Source organism: Sarcophilus harrisii, chromosome 2, assembly GCF_902635505.1.
Source record: "Sarcophilus harrisii chromosome 2, mSarHar1.11, whole genome shotgun sequence".
NCBI lineage: Eukaryota > Metazoa > Chordata > Mammalia > Dasyuromorphia > Dasyuridae > Sarcophilus > Sarcophilus harrisii.
Window position 1 is genome coordinate 197,719,366 of NC_045427.1, and position 9,861 is coordinate 197,729,226.

A 9,861-nucleotide genomic window follows, 5' to 3' on the forward strand; every position below is an offset into this window, starting at 1 on the left:
AACTCACTGAAGAAAATAATTAAAAAATAAAATTGAGCAAATGGAAGCTAATGACTTTATAAGAAATCACAATACAGTATAGCCCAAACACACACACACACACACACACACACACAAAGAAAAAATAGAAAAAATATGAAATATCTCATTGGAAAAACAACTGACTTAGAAAATAGATCCAGGAAAGATAATTTAAAAAAATTATTTGTCTAGCTGAAAGTCATATTAAAAAAAAAAAAAAAGCCTGGACATCATCTTTCAAAAACTTATCAAGGAAAACTCTCCTCATATTCTTGAAACAGAGGGTAAAATGGAAATTGAAAGAATTTACCAATCACTTCCTGAAAGAGATCCCCAAAATAAAAACTGCCAAAAATAAAAACTCCAAAAACAAAAAAAGTTAGAATTAAATAAAATGAAACTAATGACTTTATGAGGAATCAAAAAACAAGAAAATAAAACCAGAAGAATGAAAAAAATAGAAAACAATGGGAAATATCTCATTGCAAACTGACCTGGAAAACAGAAGTAAGAGGCATAATTTAAAATTTTTTTGTCTACTTAAAAACCATGATCAAGAAAAGAGCCTAGTCATCATCTTAGAAGAAATTATCAAAGAAAAACAGTTCTGATATTCTAGAACTTGAAGGTAAAATTGAAACTGAAAGAATCCACCAATCACCTCTTGAAAGAGATCCCAAGGTGAAAACTCTCAGAAATATTATAGCCAAATTCCAAAACTCCCAATTCAAGGAAAAAATATTGCAAGCATCCAGAAAGTACCCATTAAAGTATAGTGGAACCACAGTTAGGATAACACAAGATTTAGTAACTAATATATTAAAGATTAGAGGTCTTGGAATATGATATTCCAGAGAACAATGGAGCTAGGATTGCAACCAAGAATCACCTACTAAGTAAAACTGAGTATAATCCTTCAGGAGAAAATGTGGATATTCAATAAAATAGAGGACTTTCAAGTATTCATGATGAAAAGACCAGTGTTAAAAAGAAATTTTATTTTCAAGTATAGGACTCAGGGGGGAAATGAGGTAATCAGGAAAGGAATATCATAAGGAACTTAATAAGGCTTAATAAGGTTTATCCTACACAGGAAAATGATACTTACAAATCATAAGAACTCTAATTATTATGACACTTAGAAGGAATATATATAGACAGAAGGCATAGGTGTGAATTAAATATGAAAGATAACATCAAAAATAAAATAAAATTAAGGGGTAAGAGAAGAATGTACTGAGAGAATGGGAAAGAGAAAGATGGAATGAAGTAAATTATCTGCTATAAAAGGGGCAAGAAAAAGTTTTTATAATACAGAGGAAGAGAATAAGGGGAGGCAGAATGAGTGAAACTTCCTCTCATCAAAATTGGCTCAAAGAGGAAAGAACATACACACTCAATATGAGTCTAAAAACCTATTTTATCCTACAGGAAAGTAGGAGAAGAAGGGGACATGAAAAGGCATAAGGATGATAGAAGAGAAAGCACATTGGGGGAGGAGGTAGACCATGGCAACATTTTTGAGAAGAGTTAGGATAAAAGGAAAAAGAGAATAGAATAAAGAGAAGGAACATACAGTTAACAATAGTAATTAGGAAAAGAATTTTGAAGCAAGTTTCTCTGATGAAGGCTTCATTTCTCAAATGTGTAGGGAATGAAGTCAAATTTATTAAAAAGAAAAAAAATAAACTAAGAGCCATTCCCCAATTGATAAATGATCAAACAATATGAACTATACCCAAATTATGGATATCCTTTGACTTAAAAATACCATTACTAGACATGAATCCCAAAATAGATTTTTTTAGAAAGGAAAAAGACCTGTATGTACAAAAAATTTATAGCAAATTTATAGGAAGTTGAGGAGATCCTCATCAACTAGGAAATTGTTTGAATAAACTGCAATATGTTATTATGATGGAATATTATTGTTTTATGGGAAATGATGAGTAGGAAGTCCTCCATGAACTCAAGCAAAGTGAAATGTTCTGTGTACAAAATAATAGCAATGTTAGCAAACGATCAGGGAATGATTTTGCTGTTATCAGAAATACAATGATACAAGATAACTCTGAAGAACTTATAATAAAATGCTATTGATACCCAGAAAAAGAAGTAATTGTGTCTGAATACAGATTGAAGCATATTCTTCTTGTAACTTAATTTTTCTTCAGTTGTTGTTGTTTTTTTTTTTTTTTTGCAGGGGGGAGAGAATCTAAGTTTTCTTTTGCAACATGATTTTGTGGAAATGTTTTGCATAATTTCCCATGAGTCTTCTTAAAAGAGGTGAGGTAGAGAGAAAAGGTGAAAAGGGAGAAAATCTGGAACTCAAAGTTTTAAAAACAAATGTCTTAAAACAAAGTTTAAAAAGAAATGTAAAAAAAAAGTTTTACAAATAATTGGGGAAAATTAAAATATTAAATAAAAATAAAATATACTAAAACAATTAAAAACAGTTTTCAGAGTTCTGCCTTCAGTGGTATTTTAAAAAGGTGTAGGTTCTAACTTCTTAGCTGTTATTTGAATTTCTCAAATATATCTATATGACAATTTACTAATTTGTATCACTCAGTAATTATGAGTAACGAAACTTGTTATTCCCTCTATGAGGCTTAAATCTGAAATAATGAAATAAATGCACACCAGTCTTTAAAAGTTAAATAATAAAGCATAGTATTTTTGCTTTTTTGTTGTTGGTGGTGGGGGTGATGGTGTTTGCTTTCCCTTTCTAATGTTTTTTTCCCCTTTTGATCTGATTTTTCTTGTGCAAAATGACAAATTTGAAAATGTGTTTAGAAGAATTTTGACAAGCCTATATAAAAGCCAATAAGTTATAACAGAAATGCAATGGTTTCCCTTGGGTTACCTCAAAGAAATCCTTTCTCTTGTTTACTTGACTGCAGGCAAACAGTCTATTAACTATCACTGGTAAACGGGTCTTCATTGCTCCCTATTTTATAATTATAAATTTATAATAATAATTTTATAATTTATAAGTTACAATTACTAGAATAATGAAGAAGGGTTACTGTGTTTGAATTCAATTTTAGACTTTGCATTAGTTGTTCCGCTAAAGACTATTGTAAAGTTTACCTGAAAAGAGGGGTATTTAAATAATCAGAATGATTCTATCTTTTTAAAAATTGATTCTATGTATAGTTCATTGATATCCTGTTAACTGCCTAAGTTGTGATTCTTTCTTTTCTGAACTTAGCTCTGAAATTCAGTTGGCCTATAATGTGTTAAGTTTAGAAATGTAGGTTTCTTGTTAATCACTGTTCTATTCTTGCCTCAAGGAAATCTGTTATCCCAAGGAATATAGGTCAACATCAGGGAGTCTAGTATCCCACCAAGCCATTCTTTAATGATATCTGTTTTGTTATCCAAAGAAGTTTGACCCACTGTATAAAATCTTATAGGTGGACTCAAACAACCAATCATTCAACTAGTCTCTCATGCCTCAGCTTTATCATATTGATTTCACACTTCATAATGTTGGGTTCTTATCATGATTTGTTCTATTCTATACTTTGTTCTATGCTCCTCAAAAAGTATTTAAGGGAACTGTTCTTCCTCATTTGGGGCTGAGATCCTATTTTTTGGTGAATTCATACTTTACTAATAAATTGATCACACTCAGAACTTTGTGTCTCAGTTTATTTTATTTTTACCATAACAGTATACTTCTTAAAACTCTGAAATTTCAGTACCTCTTTCCAGAACAGATGAAGCTGTAGACCAATTTTCTGGCATAGTAATAGATCTTCTAGCAAAGACTTAATATCTATTAGCAGACACTGAATTCTAATATCTTGTAATATTCAAAGTGAGAAAGTTAGACAAAATCTCTAAGATTCCTTCTATCTCTAAATCCTATAATTCCATAAATAATACACAGAATAGGCCCCCCTGTCAAAGAAAAATCTGAAAAAGTGATAGAGAATCAGGGAGGATATATTGTAAAGGGGGTAGTAGAGGCCAGTCCATTTAACCCATCTGCTAGTTTTTACTCTACAAGGAAGCTACAGTGTGATTCTGGAAATTTTGTGCTACATAAAAGTGATTTTCAAATGTTTTAGTCTCAGAATCTTCTTTACACTCTTAAAAATTATTGAGCACCCCAATTGAGCACCATTTTTGTTTATGAGAATTTTGTATGTATGTGTGTATTTTATATGTGTGTGTGTGTGTGCATATATATGTATATATAAAAATACACACATACATACTATGCCAATGTCTCCATACCAGAAAACTGATAAATATTGAAAATTGTTATTAGTTCATTAAAATAAAATAAAAAATAAAAAACCCATTTTGTGTTAACATAAGTAACATGTTTTATAAAAAAAAAACTATTTTCTGAAACAAAAAATGAGAAAAAGAACGTTGGTTTCTATACTTTTGTAGATTTTTAATGTCTGATATAATAATAAAACTAGCATTTATATAGTACCTACTATGTGCCACACACTGCGATAAATGCTTTACACATATTATCATTTTATCTACACAAGAATCCTAGGGGATATATGCTATTATATTCTCCACTTTACAGATAAAGAAATGAAGTAGATAGAAGTTTAATGACTTGCCCAAGTCATATAGTCAGTAAATGTTTAAAAGTAGATTTTTAATTCAACTCTTCCTGATTCTAGACCTAGCATGCTATTAGCTACTCATTTAGCTTTCTTTCTGTATTCTCATATCTGCCCCTATATTCAATCTGTTGTAATATGTTGTTTTAGTTGATATAAAGAAAATCTGGCCAAACATAGATTCTGAGTCAGTGGGAAAAAAGAAAAGTAGTTGAATACTTAAATAATACTTTAGTATTATTATGAAAAAAAGTTTCTATCATATAGACCTCCAGAAACAGTCTTAAGAGCCACCAGGGTCCCAGGGACTATATGTTAACAAGCTCTGTGTTGACAATCTCTGAACTAAAGGATTTCAAACAGGGAAGCTTACCAGTTAAAAGCTGAAGATGTACAGACCAAGGAAAGAGAAAGAAAAAAAGATAGTAGATTAAAACAGCAAACCAAATGAGTTGATGGAAAAGTGGGAGAAGCTAAAGTATTCTAAAGATGTAGAATATTGGAAAAATTGTGTGGAGGAAGACTCTGGAGAGGAGGGACCTGATTGGTTGTGATTATAAGAGAATATAATACACACACATATATATATATACATATATATATAATAGAAAATATTTGTACTTTATGGAGATTACTAAGTGAAAAATAAGAACAGAAAAGAGGGGAAAGATAAAAGGAGTACATATATACAAAAAAGAAATCATATTTATTTTGAATTTTAAAACTATAGTCTACTAAAAAATATGCCTAAGTTATAAATAAGTGTTAATTAAAATAATTACATTTAATTTTTAAATTTGTGAGCATAAATTAAGCTTTTTTTTCTATCAGCATACTATCCTCACATAGCTTTGCTATGTTCGAAGAAATGTTTCTAGTTTGCACATTTGTATCAGAGTGTTGCTCTCTAAATTAGTTTTATTCTTCGGTTCTTGGTAAGTTACTATTACTATAATAATGAAGAAGGGTTATAGTGTTTGAAATACTTTTTTCCATATTTTCCTATCAGTAGATAGACAAACAGACACCAAGTTATTAATCACTAAGGCAAGAATGTTTCTATTCTAGGTATGGGTCTCCATATAATAGTATGATTGTTGGTGTAACCAACTATTCACTTTTATTTATTCAGCAGGCATCATTTTAGGACTTAAATATTAAGCACTAGATGACTCTCCAAGTCTATCATTTTATTTTTATTTTGGGGACCCTGAGACATTAGGAAAGCCAAAATATGACCCTAAGGTCACACAAAGTCACTACCATAAAATGTGATCCTTTAATAGAATTTCACAGAATGCTTTTGTCACCGGAAGGCATAGGAAATAGTAAGGACCTAAAGCACACCTTAAAGTTTGCACCAAGTCAGGTAAATTGAGTTGTCAATGAGTCATTAGGGAATAAGAGGTATAAAAATAATAACTAATGTTTACATGGCAGTCTATCTATTATTTCATGTGATTCTCACAAAAATCCTGTAAGGCGTGTACTATAGATATTATTCACTTTTTTTAGATGGAAAAAGACTCAGAGGGGTTAGGTGATTTATTTGTGATCACCCAGATAGGAAATGTAGGATGTATCATTTAAACCTGATTTTAAATCCAATGCTCTTTATACTATTAAACTTTACCTATCTACCTCTTTCTTATTCCAACCCCTAAATCTATTCTTTAACTGTCACACCAAGTGACTATGCCAGTTTCTCTCTCTTTTCCTAGCCTCATTCCTGGTTGGATTCTTGCCTGAGTTTTGGATACGATAATCATTATTATTTTGAGGGGTGGGTGAAACAATTGAGGTTAAATGACTTGCCCAGGGTCACACAGCTGGTGTTAAGTGTCTGAGGCAGATTTGATAGCAGATTTTCCTGAGTCCAAGATTGGTGCTCTATCCACGTGATCATCTAGCTGTCTTTTGATATATATGGAGTGTCCCAAAAGTCCCAGTGCAAATTTAAGCTTTAAAATCTCTAATAACTATAAATTGTGTTAAGACTCATGAAACACCTTGTATTATACTTATCATATTTATGTGTGGCCACTATTTTTATTTTATCATTTGAATTTCTACTTTTATCAAATGAAAATTTTCACTTGTATCAGCCTAATTGATCAAATCTAATTATTATATAAAATCAAAATAATCCAATTGTTTGCATCACATAAACATGTCTTTTATTCTGATTTGTCCAACAAATTGTTCAATTTTATATTTTCCCTTTTGCTTACCTCTGTTAAATTCATCCATCTCTGAGAGGAACTTTCTTACTACTATGTATATATAAAGTTTCTTACTACTATGTATTTCTGAACTTCAGTATTTTTATTTGTGAATTTAGATGCTGTTATTTGAAACATGAAAGTTTACTATTAATATTGGTTTGTTGTTTGTTTCCTTAACTTTTTATTCTGTTTGCTTTTTTAGATGTGTTTTTATAAGCAACAGGTTGTGAGGATTTGTTTTCATATCCAATTTGTCATTCTCTTTTATTTTATTGTATTGCTTAATTTATTCAATTTGATTTAGTCAGATGTATGGTTTTCCTTTATTTGTATGTCTAGTATTGTTTTTTTTTCAAAATAAAAATTTTTTAAACTTTCTTTTACTTAGTACTTTGTCACTATGAGTAGTTTTGTATAATATATTTCAACGAAACCCCATTCTTGAACATTCTTTTCTTCTATCTTATCAAATCTCCCTCTTTCATTTACCAAACTTTTCTCTAATTTTGGAGTTTAATTTGTCCTATTGATTTCTTTTTCTTTCTAATCTATTATATAATTCTTTTTTTCTTCCTCTTCCACCTAACCTTCCTTAGGTGTTAGTCAGATTTTTCATCCTTTTTCTTTACCTTTCTCTAAGAAGTATTTGTTTATCTTGCTCTTTTCATTAATGTTTTTTCCCTTTCTGACTCTGTATTTTTATTATTTAATTCTGGGTTTACATATTTTTATATTATTTCTTTTTCAGTATTTTTGTGTTTCTCATGGAATTAATATTTCTGAAGTACCATATTTGTATAACTTTTTCAGTCAATATATTATTGCTTTTGTAGATCTTGTTCCATTATCTATTTTTTCCCTCCTTTTCAGAAGCATCAGTGCAAGAGGTAAGTAATAGAGGCAGAGAGGTACTGTAGTGATAGAATACAGAATCTAAAATTAGGGAAACCTATGTTCAAATCTAGCTTCAGACACATATTCATTTCAATTACATCTGCCTCAGTTTCCTCATCTGTAAACTTGGGAATATTAATAACATCTATCTCCCAGAGTTGTTTTGAAGATCAAACAAGTCAATATTTATAAATCATCAAATGAGAGAAACTTTTCAAATCATAAAGTATTATAAAAATATTGTTATCGCTATCATTGACCATGGCAGAAATTTTCTTATTTCCCCAATTATACATTATAATCCTACCCTCTGCCTTCCCCACGATAATTATATTTTTAACTTACCATGAAGTCATTTCTCATGATTCTTGTCCTTCTACTCATCTGGATATTAATTACCACAAAGGACTCTAATTTTCTTTCTCCTAAGATAGAGTGTTGTCACTAGAGGCACAATGTTCTCTCAAAGAATGTGGTTTCTCTAGGCATTAATATCTTGAAGATTAGATTTTTTTGTAAGATTTCCATCTCTGAAAAACATATCTCTTCTATAATATCTTCTCTCCTTATTATGTTGAGGCTCTCTCCTTACTTTACTTCTATTTTAATACCTTCTTTTGCTACCTCATTCATTCTTCTGTATGTTCTTCTTGCTGGGAGACTACATGAGTTGCTTTTAGGCATGGTGTTAATGTTGTTCATCCTTTGATTCAGAGAGGATCAATGATATCACCAGGTGATGTCTTGACTTGGGTGTGAATTGGGAAGAATTTACTTTTCAATGACTTTGGTCTTCATATCAAGAAGCTTCTCCAGGTATAGGAGTATCTCCAGCAAGATTCCAGTCACCTTTCCATTAATCCTGGAACCTCAGTATTCTCAATTTTCAACTTTCTGAGTGGGGTGAATCAATTTTATTTCATTTTTGTGGGGTTGAGAACCCTTCTTATACTTCTTCCTCTTTGTCATATACCTAGAAACAGTTGATATCCATGATTTATTGGAACTGATGATGGAGTAAGAACAAATTTGGGATATGCTATTGGAGATTCTGTATTAGGAGGGAAATCCATAAGTGGATCCCAAAGCATGAACTTTGTGTGTTCGCTTCTGCTTTAAATAATTATTTATTCAATAACTATTCATTGAAAGCATGTAGTATTCACAGCACTGTGCTATGTAAAATAGGGAATATAATATAATGTCTAGGATAACTATATTTCTCAAAGAACTTACAATCAAGTTGTTAGAATAAGGCACTTATATGTGCAACATTGAAATGATAAAATGAAGTATTAAATTAAGTGCCAGTATAGACAATACAGGTAATACCTTATAAGTTTATTTATATGCTCTTGAACTCTATATGAATTCAAAAACAGGGAGCAAGCAATGTGAGATGGAACTATTGGAGAAGTCATAAGGTAGGTGGAAATTAATCCTCATATTCGATTGTACACTCCTTAAGAGTAAGGACTATATTACCCACCCACCCCCGCCCCTTTTTTTTGTATCTCTTGTACCCAGAACAGTGCTTGAATTTAGATACTTCCAAACTTTGACGGATGTGTGATTTCATCTAGGTGGCGATTCTTTCTAATCTTGCATAATGCATCTAAACCATAACTACATGGATAGTAGACATTTTTCATCCACTTTGTTTTCCTTCTATGAATAGTTTAAACTAAACTCTTTTGAATAATTATGAATTTCACTTGTCAGTTTCTGCAATTTTACAAAAATACTCCAAAATATTTGCCTAGCAAAATAGAATCAAATTAATTTTCTTATTATAACACTTTGATAATAGCAATTACCTCCTAAAGAAAATTTCTACTTTAACAGTCTTCACCACCCTTATGGGTACTTTCCACTCCAGCCTAAGTAATTTAATTGCCATTTTCTGAACAAATCTATGTCTTTATTTAAGACAATCCTTCCACTTAGAATAGCTTTCCTTTTTTTCAAATCTTTCCATCAAAATAATATTTATTCTTAAAAGCCAAGAGATCTAATACCACCACTCCTAGGAGTCTTCTTTATTTTAATTTCTGAAATCGTTTGCTCTATACTGCTTACTTTCCCATGGTATTCTTTTGACAACACCCTTCTACACAGCATTT